Genomic DNA, 14,599 nt, shown 5'->3' with positions numbered 1-14,599 from the left:
TCAGATGGGCTGTAAAGGAGCGCACGTTTGCGTGGGCGATCTGTAGTGTAGAGCTGTCGCAAGTTGTTTCCAATATTTGTCTCGCGATAGGAGGTGCGGTGTTCGTCGTGTATCGAGAGCGGCATAGGAAGTATCAATCAGCGCAGAGATACTGCACGGTAAAGCGATATCACGTGGCGTCAGTGAGATGCCAGGAAGAAGCCGTGTCTTCCGTAGTTCTTAGACGCCACCGCCTCGCGTGTGTCCTGAAACAATATCGCCAATCAGGAGGCCAGTTCTGTACAAGATCGGATCCTGCCCACTTCCGGGAAGTTCCTGTCGGAGTAATGTCGTTGTGCCACCTACTGCCGTGACAGCCCGTGTCAACCGTGGGGGAGTGAAGAGACTTCGGTCTCCTGTGAACTACGCCTGCGCGCCAACGCTTTCAGAACTGTGTCAACAAGTGCCTACGATATATATACTCAGATGGTATCTGTTCTTTCGGACATGTCCGCGGGGACAGATGAATATGTGTGCCCCGACTGGGCCAGTATAAAGGTACAACTGAGTGACAAAAAACCAGATAAAGTCACTGTGAGCAACAAAATAAAGACATGGAGAAAAGTTGATGTTCACTTTAACATCGGGACAGATCGTGACTGGAAGAGTTTGAAAATGTGTTACGAAAATGTTAAGAAAAGGACCAAGAAAGTATTTGTACATAACAAGGTATAATTTGAAGACGTACTTCATAATTATTACATTTCATTTTTTGTGTATCAAAATTTTTCAAGGTTGAAATGCATAAAACTGGAGGCTGTAATTTCGTAACGCCTACTATTACAAAAAATAGACAAAAGCTAATTGCACCCCTGAAGCCACAATTTTTTTCTATTTCCAACCCCTACGATGACGATACAGATTTTCGTCCTAAAGTTATGTGCAGTGGTTTGTTAACCTTTTGATGCGATCGCATAAATTTTTGAAGAAAATTTGCTGTGTAAAAGGTGATACAGGGTCCGGTAACAAAGAGTACTGTTCATTAACATGAGTAAACGAGGACACAGCTGTAACTTCAAATGAGAATACTGCTCTTGTTGATGACAATGAAAATCGAAACGAAGGAGAGAATGTTTACGTTCAGATGGCAAGAAAGGTAATGCACTAAAATAATGTAATAGCTTTACTGCAACAGCACAAAATCGCGTATTTTGCACTGAGAATAACCTCTAATTACCGGCAGACACGAAACATGCAAGCCAGGATTCTCTTATAGCGTCGGAATCTCGCCCCAAAACCAAAAGAACAGAAAATGTTCTCGATAACAAATACCGTACTAATTTTACAAGAGAAAATTAGAATGCCTCGAGCATGAACGTTCTGCAAGAACATGAAATAATAATGGAAACTCTCAAAATAGATAAAGAAGCTAAAGACTGGAACTTAAAGATAGTTAAAAGACAATCAGACTTTTAATCTGACACATTGTAAATTTCTTCCAATCTAGTAACCCTTTGTATAAATGTCTTATTACTAAATTTCGGGAGGACGACGGTTCAATCCCGCGTCCGGCCATCCTGATTTAGGTTTTCCGTGATTTCCCTAAATCATTCCAGGCAAATGCCGGGATGGTTCCTCTGAAAGGGCACGGCCTACTTCCTTCCCTAATCCGATGAGCCCGATGACCACGCTGTCTGGTCTCCTTCCCCAAACAACCAACCAACCAACTAAATTTCTCCCTCATGGCATTGTGACTGCTGCTGTCTTCGTTTTCTGTTGGTATGCAGCCTACTGGAATTTCTTCGTGAACAGATTTTCATCCCAAAGTTAAATACGTCGTTTTATATGTATTTTAATACGCTGTGATTAATGTTTTGAGACGAATTTGTTGCGTAAAAGGTAGTTTATAATATTCATGGCATTCTTGTTCTGATGCAGAATTCAGTAACCAGTGACAGAGAAGAAACTAGAACTAAAAGGAAGGAAAAGAAAATCTGGCTCTCAAACTTGTACTTTGTACATTTATTCCAATTTTTTATCTTCTTACCTAAACACATTATTTTTAAATACCCCTCTCACTGCACTATGATGCCTGTTGGCGTCACATTTTGCAAGTACCGCAAATTCTACGTACACTATTCTCCCAGCAAACACATTGTCGTCAGTTTCAAGCTCCTCCTTTGATGCACTGATAGCCATATTGTGTAAGACGAATGCTCCAATTATTATAACACCTGCCTTTTACTCTGAGTCCTAAACTCAAACAGGGAAATCGTCTTTTTACTGCTCCAGTCTTTCAATTGCTGTTTTGGTTTTCTTGTGGGCATGATTATAGACTCGCTCATCCGCCGTTTCTTCACGAAGTACCGGCATCAACAAATATCTGCAACACTGTTAGCCACTGTCTCCCGGAAGTATGTCTTTCGGTATTTCTCCTGTGTCCAACTGAGCATGTAAGCGTGAACCTCTGAAAATACTGCTGTCATGGGCAGATCCTGGCCATCTTGTCAGGATATTTAACCACCACAGCTTAGGGTCTGGGATCGGTTGTACATTTAAAGAGAACCACCCGTGATGATTTCTAAATATCGCAGCATTTTCGCCACCAGGCGATTTGATGGGGATGTGAAAGCAGTCAATAGCCTCTAAAACGCCAGGAAAATGGGCTGTTTGAAAAAAAAATCACTCTGGGTGTTCCCAACGCCATTTTCGATAAATTCATTTTTCAATGAGACAATGCAGGCGGATACTTTATGGACAGTTCTGCAAGCTGTTGATACGTCTCCTTTAAACAGATCACCAACCACTATTTGAATGGTGCCTTTGGTGTAAAACCTTAAAGTCAACAGCAAACATGCACACTGCATTCAGTGGCTTTTTTTTTTGTCTGTTTCCTCACATAGTCTTTGAACCTTAGTTCCAACTGCAGTACCTCAGCTTTCACGTGGGGTTGTTGCACATAGAATTTTGCCCCACAGTGGTCCAGAACGCTCAGTAAGAGGAGAGTTTGGTACGAGTTCAATTGTATGGAATGGAGTGGAATAGCATAGCATTTCTTGTGAAATTAATAAAGTATTACTTATTCAGAGTGTTCTAATTAACTGTATTATTGCTAGCCACGTCAGTGTCCAAGATGTCGGACACAGCAGAAGGGACAACTCTCTCAGAGACAGGCGTGGCCCAACGCCTTGTGAAATGCAGGGGTGAGGGCTGAGGAAGGGTGCACAGAGCTGCAAACAGCCAGGTAGGGTGCCGGACAAAGGTGGGAGGTTCATGGTCGGGTACACTTGCCTGATAAGGAGCGTGAAGGTCGAAGGTGTATGGGCTTTCCAGAGATCGATGAAGCATGGCGACAAAGTAAGCAGTGTATAGAAGTATGGGAAATGGTAATAAAAGAGTGATTAAATTGAAAATAACAATATAAAAGGAAAAAGCAAGAGCAACAGATTATACTGAAACAGGAATAAAATAGTAATGTAAAAGCAGCACAGAAACAGTATATCAATGGTACGCAATGAAAACTTCGTAATTCCATCTGTCAGTGAAAATTCGTAATACCAGTAACTAGTAACTCCATCACCAAAGAGAGATTTGAAAGTGCATGAATTTTTCTAAGCTGTCAATAACTAGACTTCTGCTATACAGTTGTACATGTACCAGCTTTCTGTATCACTTTATATGATTTTTTAAGAAAGTTTATAAGATATAGTTATTACTTCACCTAAAAAACTGAACCCTACCCCCATGAACCATGGACGTTGCCGTTGGTGGGGAGGCTTGCGTGCCTCAGCGATACAAATGGCCGTACCGTAGGTGCAACCACAATGGAGGGGTATCTGTTGAGAGGCCAGACAAACGTGTGGGTCCTGAAGATAGGCAGCAGCCTTTTCAGTAGTTGCAGGGGCAAGAGCCTGGATGATTGACTAATCTGACCTTTTAACACTAACCAAAACGGCCTTGCTGTGCTGGTACTGTGAACGGCTGAAAGCAAGGGGAAACTACAGCCGTCATTTTCAAAAAATGGCTCTGAGCACTATGGGACTTAACTGCTGTGGTCATCAGTCCCCTAGAACATAGAACCACTTAAACCTAACTAATCTAAGGACATCACACACATCCATGCCCAAGGCAGGATTCGAACCTGCGACCGTAGTGGTCGCGCGGTTCCAGACTGTAGCGCCTACAACCGCTCGGCCACTCTGTAATTTTTCCCTAGGGCATGCAGCTTTACTATATGGTTAAATGATGATGGCGTCCTCTTGGGTAAAATATTCCGGAGGTAAAATAGTCCCCCATTCGGATCTCCGGGCGGCGACTACTCAAGAGGACGTCGTTATCAGGAGAAAGAAAACTGGCGTACTACGGATCGGAGTATGGAATGTCAGATCCCTTAATCGCGCAGGTAGGTTAGAAAATTTAAAAAGGGAAATGGATAGGTTAAAGTTAGATATAGTGGGAATTAGTGAAGTTCGGTGGCAGGAGGAACAAGACTTTTGGTCAGGTGATTACAGGGTTACAAGTGCAAAATCAAATAGGGGTAATGCAGGAGGACAAGTTTATATGCCAACTGGCTCTGCAGATGATGAAGAAATTGATGAAATGTATGATGAGATAAAAGAAATTATTCAGGTAGTGAAGGGAGACGAAAATTTAGTAGTCATAGGTGACTGGAATTCGAGAGTAGGAAAGGGAGAGAAGGAAACATAGTGGGTGAATCTAGATTGGGGGAGCGAAATGAAAGAGGAAGCCGTCTGGTAGAATTTTGCACGGAGCATAACTTAATCATAGCTAACACTTGGTTCAAGAATCATAACAGAAGGATGTATACATGGAAGAATCATGGAGATACTAGCAGGTATCAGATAGATTATATAATGGTAAGACAGAGATTTAGGAACCAGGTTTTAAATTGACATTTCCAGGGGCAGATGTGGACTCTGGCCGGCCGGTGTGGCCGAGCGGTTCTAGGCGCTACGGTCTGGAATCACGCGACCGCTACGTTCGCGGGTTCGAATCCTGCCTCGGGCATAGATGTGTGTGGTGTCCTTAGGTTGGTTTGGTTTAAGTAGTTCTAAGTTCTAGGGGACTGATGACCTCAGAAGTTAAGTCCCATAGTGCTCAGAGCCATTTGAACCATTTTTTGTGGACTCTGACCACAATCTATTGGTTATGAACTGTAGATTAAAACTGAAGAAACTGCAAAAAGGTGGGAATTTAAGGAGATGGGACCTGGATAAACTGACTAAACCAGAGGTTGTACAGAGTTTCAGGGAGAGCATAAGGGAACAATTGACAGGAATGGGGGAAAAAATACAGTAGAAGAAGAATGGGTAGCTCTGAGGGACGAAGTAGTGAAGGTGGCAGAGGATCAAGTAGGTAAAAAGACAAGGGATAGTAGAAATCCTTGGGTAACAGAAGAAATATTGAATTTAATTGATGAATGGAGAAAATATAAAAATGCAGTAAATGAAGCAGGCAAAAAGGAATACAAACGTCTCAAAAATGAGATTGATAGGAAGTGCAAAATGGCTAAGCAGGGTTGGCTAGAGGACAAATGTAAGGATGTAGAGGCTTATCTCACTATGGGTGAGATAGATACTGCCTACAGGAAAATTAAAGAGACCTTTGGAGAAAAGAGAGCCACTTGTATGAATATCAAGAGCTCAGATGGAAACCCAGTTCCAAGCAAAGAGGGGAAAGCAGAAAGGTGGAAGGAGTATATAGAGGGTCTATACAAGGGCGATGTACTTGAGGACAATATTATGGAAATGGAAGAGGATGTAGATGAAGATGCAATGGGAGATACGATACTGCGTGAAGAGTTTGACAGAGCACTGAAAGACCTGAGTCGAAACAAGGCCCCGGGAGTAGACAACATTCCATTAGAACTACTGACGGCCTTGGGAGAGCCAGTCCTGACAAAACTCTACCATTTGCTGAGCAAGATGTATGTGACAGGCGAAATACCCTCAGACTTCAAGAAGAATATAATAATTCGAATCCCAAAGAAAGCAGGCGTTGACAGATGTGAAAATTACCGAACAATCAGTTTACTAAGTCACAGCTGCAAGATACTAACGCGAATTCTTTACAGACGAATGGAAAAACTAGTAGAAGCCGACCTCGGGGAAGATCAGTTTGGATTCCGCAGAAATGTTAGAATACGTGAGGCAATACCGACCCTACGACTTATCTTAGAAAATAGATTAAGGAAAGACAAACCTACGTTTCTAGCATTTGTTGACTTAGAGAAAGCTTTTGACAATGTTGACTGGAATACTCTCTTTCAAATTCTAAAGGTGGCAGGGGTAAAATACAGGGAGCGAAAGGCTATTTACAATTTGTACAGAAACCAGATGGCAGTTATAAGAGTCGAGGGGCATGAAAGGGAAGCAGCGGTTGGGAAGGGAGTGAGACAGGGTTGTTGCCTCTCCCCAATGTTATTCAATCTGTATATTGAGCAAGCAGTAAAGGAAACAAAAGAAAAATTCGGAGTAGGTATTAAAATCCACGGAGAAGAAATAAAAATGTCGATGTTCGCCTATGACATTGTAATTCTGTCAGAGACTGCAAAGGACTTGGAAGAGCAGTTGAACGGATTGGACAGTGTCTTGAAAGGAGGATATAAGATGAACATCAACAAAAGCAAAACGAGGATAATGGAATGTAGTCGAATTAAGTCGGGTGATGCTGAGGGAATTAGATTAGGAAATGAGACACTTAAAGTACGAGGGCGGTTCAGAAAGTAACCTCCGATTGGTCACAGTGCGGGTTGTGGGGGGAGTAGCGACGCCATCTGTGCGTTCACGCACTCAACAGGTCAGTCGGCATCAAGCCGTGGTCGAGTGAACGTCGTACCTGCGCTAGTTTAGTTTTTGTGGCAGTTTGAAATGTGTGCTGCAATAGAAAACCCCGCCAAATGTGAAGTGCGTGCTGTCATAAGGTTTTTTACAGCCAAAGGATATTCTGCAGCAGCTATTCATCGTGAGCTTTGTGCCGTGTACAGACCAAGAGTTATGAGTGAAGGAGTTGTCCGTGAATGGGTACGTTTATTTAAAAGTGGACGAGAAAACGTTCATGATGAAGAGAGGAGTGGTAGACCATCATTGGTGACTGACGAACTCGTTCAGACAGTTGATGCAAAAGTTCGTGAAAATCGACGTTTCTCAATGTCGGAGTTGTCTACCGGTTTTCCACAGATTTCTAAGACTCTCTTGTACGAGATAGTGACAGCAAGATTGGGTTACCGTAAGTTCTGTGCACGATGGGTGCCCAAAATTCTTACCGACCACCACAAAACTCAAAGAATGGCCTCTGCATTAGACTTTCTGTCACGTTATGAGGACGAAGGAGAACCATTGTTAAACAGAATCGTGACCGGTGACGAAACCTGGATTAAGTACGTGAACCCTGAGACAAAAGAACAATCAAAGATGTGGGCACATTCAAATTCGCCTACCAAACCAAGAAAAGCCTCGCAAGATTTTTCTGCCAGAAAACTGATGGCAACGGTGTTTTGGGATGCCAAAGGGGTGTTGTTGGTTGAATTCATGGAATGTGGTACGACCATTAATCAAGACGTGTACTGTGAAACAATAAAAAAGTTACGACGGGCTATACAGAACAAACGCCGTGGTATGCTGACTTCCGGTATCGTTTTTTTGCACGATAACGCCCGTCCTCACTCTGCTCGCAGAACAACGGCCCTTCTTGAGTCCTTCAAGTGGGACGTTATCAACCATCCACCTTACAGCCCAGACCTGGCGCCAAGTGATTATCACCTCTTCATGCATTTGAAGAAATGGCTCGGGTCACAGCGGTTTGATGACGACGAAGAGCTCAAAGATGCGGTCACAGGCTGGCTCCAGGCACAAGCGGGTGATTTTTATGCAGAAGGAATTTCAAAGCTTGTGAAGAGATACGATAAGTGCCTCAATCGCTATGGAGACTATGTAGAAAAATAGTGCAAAGATGTAGTTGTAAGATGTATATATTAAAATATTTTTATTTAACTTGGTGTATTTTTTTAAATCAACCGGAGGTTGCTTTCTGAACGGCCCTCGTAGTAAAGGAGTTTTGCTATTTGGGGAGCAAAATAACTGATGATGGTCGAAGTAGAGAGGATATAAAATGTAGACTGGCAATGGCAAGGAAAGCGTTTCTGAAGAAGAGAAATTTGTTAACATCGAGTACAGATTTAAGTGTGAGGAAGTCGTTTCTGAAAGTATTTGTATGGTGTGTAGCCATCTATGGAAGTGAAACATGGACGATAAATAGTTTAGATAAGAAGAGAATAGAAGCTTTCGAAATGTGGTGCTACAGAAGAATGCTGAAGATTAGATGGGTAGATCATGTAACTAATGAGGAGGTACTGAATAGAATTGGGGAGATGAGGAGAAGGGACCAGTTGGTAGGACACGTTCTGAGGCATCAAGGTATCACAAATTTAGCACTGGAGGCCAGCGTGGTGGGAAAAAATCGTAGAGGGAGACCAAGGGATGAATACACTAAGCAGATTCAGAAGGATGTAGGTTGCAGTAAGTACTGAGAGATGAAGAAGCTTGCACAGGATGGAGAGCTGCATCAAACCAGTCTCAGGACTGACAACAACAACAACAACAACAACAACAACATATAACTGAACAAAATGGAGTTACTTTTTAATTACCCACCATCGATATCTAGAATGATGTTACTAATGAATAAAATGAAACCTTGGCAGTAAATAAAGTGTCTGAATAAAAACCCTGTAATAATAGTAAAATAACGTCTATTCTGATATTGTAAATATGAAAACAGAATATTTATAACTATTACTAAAAGTAAACCTAAACAGACAAATTAAAATAACAGGAAACTGTTTTCAAGAAAAGTACTACAAAACAAAATGTTTCTTTACAAAAGATCTATTTGGGCTTACACAGTTTAGGCTTCGAAGTTCTATGTAGTTGCTCACTCAGTGCTTTTCGGCATCAGTCATTACAATTATCCTGCCATCCCTGTGGTTCACACATTTTGCAACCTGAGCTGAGAGATTGCACTATTCAATACTTTTATTCTGTGAGATGTTAGTTCCTCACTTATGGTGACTTTGGACTTCGTGTAATCACTGTCTTAAAAACATAATGAGGAAATTTAAGAGCTTCTCCAAAACTTTTTCGTACGATCGCCAAATCCCTGGACTACTGCAACAGTCTGGTTGTTGTCGGCACTCTCAATAATAGTTTTGTGGGCAGTCAAAATGAGCCCAGAAAAAACCACTACAAGAGCAGTTAATGCGTTTTTATGGCGTTCGATATTTACGGAGCATCGATGTGCACTCACGTAATTAGCAGAGTCCATTTGCTAGAGACTCCCTGCACTCCACCTATATTGACACTGGGAGAAATTACATGTTCACAGTAGTATCATTTGGTCTAAATTTTTCTGATTTATTCATCTCAACATAAGACAAGATAAGAAGTCCTGATCTGATGGAACGGTTTCATGTCTAATGTTTACTCAGATGACTCATAAGCAGCCATGCTCACATGGGATGTAGAAATAGAACCGTTAGGAAAGGTAAGGATTCAGAAAAGCAATTAAGAATTTACTCTCAATCTGCAGAGACAGAAGTTTTGGAGAAATGAATTACAATTATCGGGTCATGACAGTGATTAGGACGTCAAGAAATCTTGGCAGAGAAGAACAAAATAAACGCTGTTATCAATTTTCCGCGGCCGCAACGATAAAGCAATTGGAGTAACCTGTCAGTATAAGCGTCTATTTCTGAACCAAGCAGTAAATAATGGCGACAAAAATTTAGTGACAAAGAACTGCGAAATGTCAGCAAGCAGGTGGATCATGATGTCTCATGCCATGTAGTCGTGCTGAAAGCTAACCGTGGCCCTCTGGTGGGATAGATCAACAGACCTGTGCTATACTGGAGTTCAGGGCTACTTCCACTCTGGACCAGAGTGATGTAAGTATATCTCCAGTCTACCTATTAGCACTCGCTGTTATGCTGACATCAGTACTGGATGCTGGACTCCATTAGTCTTCGATTCGCTGATCATCTCATAGGACACGAAGTTCAAGACCAACACTAGAACGATCTCACACACAAGGTGTAGCTATACTACAATCAGAGAATCGAGTGCAAACAACATGAATGCGATCGATCCTACTGATAAAGTGCCCATAACTAGTTGGGATGGAGTGTTTATGTCGCTGGGGCGAGACTGTTCTGCTACATTTGCTTAACAGGTTCGCTAAAGGGCTTTTACTGCTTACTCAAACTCTCGCTAGTAGTTTTTGTGTCCTACTTAGTGTCTCTTGTGTAATGTTGTGGAAGTAATGGAGATGGTTGTTTGGTTAGTTGGGGGGGGAGGTAGGGGGAACAAACAGCGAGGTCATTGGTCCCATCTGATTGGGTAAGGATGGGGAAGGAAGTCAGCCATGCCCTTTCAAAGAAATCATCCTGGCATTCACCTGAAGCGATTTAGGGAAATCACAGAAGACCTAAACCAAGATGGCTAGACGCAGGTGAAGGTTGTTCTGTCTCCATTGTTCTAATGCAACCATGTTATTAAGTTACGCCGGCTGTTTTGAAATTTACAAAATTTTTGCTTTTGTGTTCCCTTGCTAAATTCTGTAACATAACATTCCCCTCCACTTTAATAAAATTCGTCCCGAATTTTACCCTTTTCTATTTGTTTGCTTAACTATCTTACATATTTACTTTTCCTTTGAACCTTTCGTTCCAGTGATCACAAAAACTATTATCCCAGCTTACCATTATTTTTCTAGCTTGCTTCTTTTACATTTTACTCCAAAATCTGTTGCTCGTATGAATCCATTGGCTGGCTCCGAGCACTGTGGGACTTAACATCTATGGTCGTCAGTCCCCTAGAACTTAGAACTACTTAAACCTAACTAACCTAAGGACAGCACACAACACCCAGTCAACGCGAGGCAGAGAAAATCCCCGACCCCGCCGGGAATTGAACCCGGGAACCCGGGCGTGGGAAGCGAGAAGGCTACCGCACGACCACGAGCTGCGGACTATGAATCCATTCCAAAGGAATTGGGTGATCCTTTGTTCTCTTCACAAGATTTATTCTCTTTCTGAGGCAAAAGTAGACAGCACAGATAAAAGCTAATATCTCTGTGGCACTATTGGTGAATACATTGAACGTCATGATATTGTGTTTCTGCTTCCCTTGAAATCTCTGAACATGTAACATTTGGTCTCTCGAAATTTGTCTTTTTCTGCAATGAGTATTTCTTCTATTATCCATTGTAAAGTAGTATTGAAAGTATTATTTACGAAGGTTAGCTTTTACATGAGTAACAGACTAAGACGTCTCTCTTGGTCGAGTTCCTGTGCTTATTGGTCGAGTCCCTGTACCTACTGTGGTACCTATAATCATGGCAGGAATGGGAATCTTTGTTCCATCTGTATCACCCTTGTTTCCTTTTACAACCAATCCACTTTGTTTTCTCTCTAAATTTGTCACACATGTGTTATTACTGTAGCAATTTGCTATTACTATCTCTGGCGAAAACATAAAATATTTGACTACCGATCCTCAGAAAATATGGCAGCAGCATTGATACTACTTTTTTACCCTCTGATGGTTCCATATTTCTTAGGCAACTGAGTTCCATAAGACTGCTTGTCAATTCCTATTTCTGTGCTAGAAAAATGCCGACTAACTCCCTCACATAATTCCCTTGTCTCATGAGAAAATGTGTACCTCTTTGTTCTGACACAAGTAACACTTAATTAGTTTGCATCTGTAGTCACTTATAGATAATTTTCCATTTCACCAGATATGTATGGCTCGTCAAACATTGGTAATAGAAAATTAAATTTGCGACTGGAAATTGTAATCAATATACGCTCTAGCTTGATCTGACTGAACCTTAACTGTAGTAACATGAAAGAAAATTGATGTACTAATTTTCACTAGTGGTACAATGTGTCGTTTCCCCTTTGGAAATTCCTTTTCTGCTTGCTGTAATCCCAATGGAAACTGCCATATTTCAGTCACCTTTGCTTCACATTTGTGTAAGAAAATTATACCCATGACAATATATTGTGACGCCATCTACAACACCACTTAGGACAAAGGAATTACAATGAATCCACTTCCTCCTTAGACAAAATGCATATCTCTCAGAAAACTATTGTAGTAAACTAAGAAAAATAATATTAATCTACGTAAACCAACATAAAATTAAACACAATACACTGCTACCTTATAATTTATCCCTAGACCTAAGGCCATAAGGTACACTTTGTGCTACTCTCATTCCACACAGTAATTCCTTTTTCTGTGGTAATGTTGCAAGTATTTGTGGTGTCACATCAACTGTACCTTTAAAAAATTTAACTCGACTAACATGTGCAGCTGGTGTTTTTGTCTGTAGTTGCAACTTGACAATCAGTGTAGTCATCTCCACTGTTTGCTACAGTCCTTGGAACTTTGTAAGGAGTTCCTTGGTTTTGTGCTTTGGGGTATACGTATTTGCTATTAGAAACCATTATCCTACCCTGTACTACTCATACCCCGCCCTTTCTACTCTTGATGCCCAAAAGTCTTTGTGTTAGCTTGTTTCACTCACTGACAAACTTCTTTTAATGTTATTGTGGACTGTTTCCCATCTCACCCTGTGTTCCTACCTTTGGCTGCACTAAATCAAAGGTGATGGCATGTTTCACCCATACATCACAACATATGGTGAAAGATCTGTCCCTGTGCCGATTTTTGGAGTCATATATAAACACCACATAGTCTAAACAGAAATACCAGTCTAAATGTTGACTGTTCATGTAGCAACTTAACATTTTCATTATGTCATTGTGTATTCATTCTATATGACCATTAGCATATGGGTAGAATGGATTAATCCACTATATCTTTACTCTCAATAGAAGACATAACTTCTCCACCAGATCAGACATAAAATTTGTTTCTTGATCTGTATCTATGGTTTCTGGTAAACAAAACTTAGGTAACCAATTGTTAACCATGGCTTGAGTGACAGTGGTTGTTTTCTGATCTGGTACTGCTGTCATTACACGGTATATTGAGAAATGGTCGATAATCGTCAGTAAGTACTTATTACCCATAAAACTTCTTTTAAATGGCTCTAACACATCAATTCCTATCGTCTGAGAAGGTATGTCCAATTATGGCAATCTCTGGAGTTGTATCTTTTGCTGGCTCAAATTTGTTCATTGTCCACAAGGAATGCAAATTTGTTACATAATGCTCCGCATTACTATGTCATATTCTCCATCAAAGCCTCACTGCGACGTGTCTGTCAGTAGCTCTCCTACCTCCATGTCCTGATAGTACATGGTCATGTGCTTGTCATAGCACTTCGGTTTTTACTGCTGAAGGAACGCCAATGAGTGGTGCATTTAGAATTTACGGAGTATGCCTTTTTGCATATGAAATTGTGGTTGTTTACTGTATACTTGGCTTTTTGTATCCACTGCTTGTGTCATTTTCAATCCTACTAGATTCAGTTCCGATTTTGGCAACATTGTAATTTTCCTACTGAGTGTATCCACATCCATATACTTGTCACAAGGCTTGTGAATTACTTCATATTGAAACTCACTCAATTTTAGTGCCCATCTTGTTAATCTACTTGGGGAATAGTTTAGTCCTTGTATACATGTGAATTTTTTTTTACAAAAATAGTGTTAGTAATTTTCAGGTTATAAGAATAGCACAGTATCTTAATTTTTATTTAGAAACAAATTTTTTGATGCCAATTTATATTTTTACATATATCAATTGTCAAATTATGAGCTAACTTTTGGAGAAAATAGTAACATGAAAACTAAAAATCTCGAAAAATGCTGACATTAATTGCTCCCAAGAAGCAATTATGACACTCCCCTTGAATCCACAGGCGAAACTGGCAAGCCAGAAGCATCTCAGTAATATGAGACAGAGTGGGGAAGGAAAAAAATGCAGAGAGGCTTACTCTACTAAACGTTTGCCTAAATCGCTAAAAGATACTGCATTTTACCTATTTAGAAGCTTATGTAACCATAATGTTTTGACCTGTGTTCGCAATCCTAGTGTTATGTGAAATAATGAGGATAATGAGTGCACACCTCAAATTTTTGCTATATGAATTTCGAAGCTTTTAAATTTCGTTACCATAATAGATACATTCACAAAAGTTTGCGCCGCCTCTTTATTTCGAAATTCATGTCACAGAAAAAAATCGCTATTTTCATTTGTATATATTCATTTGAAATGTGTCCAGCTCGCCAAATTAAAAAAAAAGAACAAACATTTGCTTAACGACAAAATCTCCTGTAGAACGAAAAACCAGACCAAGTTGAAAATTTCTACTTTTTATTCGTTCGATGACTAGTTTCAGGCAGAGATCCATTTTCAGCTCATCATAAATTTCAAAATAGCATTTCCTAAGACGTCAAAATGTGCAATGAGCATTTACAGTGCATATAGTTATCTGTATGCACTGTAAATGTTTACTGCAGTTATCTATATGCACTATAAATGTTCAGTGCACATTTCCGACATCTTTGGAAATGCCATTTTCGACTTTCTTATTATGATTTGGAAATGAGTCTCGACCCGAAACTAAT

This window comes from Schistocerca piceifrons, chromosome 5 (genome assembly GCF_021461385.2).
Source record: "Schistocerca piceifrons isolate TAMUIC-IGC-003096 chromosome 5, iqSchPice1.1, whole genome shotgun sequence".
NCBI classification, from domain to species: Eukaryota; Metazoa; Arthropoda; class Insecta; order Orthoptera; family Acrididae; genus Schistocerca; species Schistocerca piceifrons.
Note: the sequence above shows the minus strand (reverse complement) of the source record.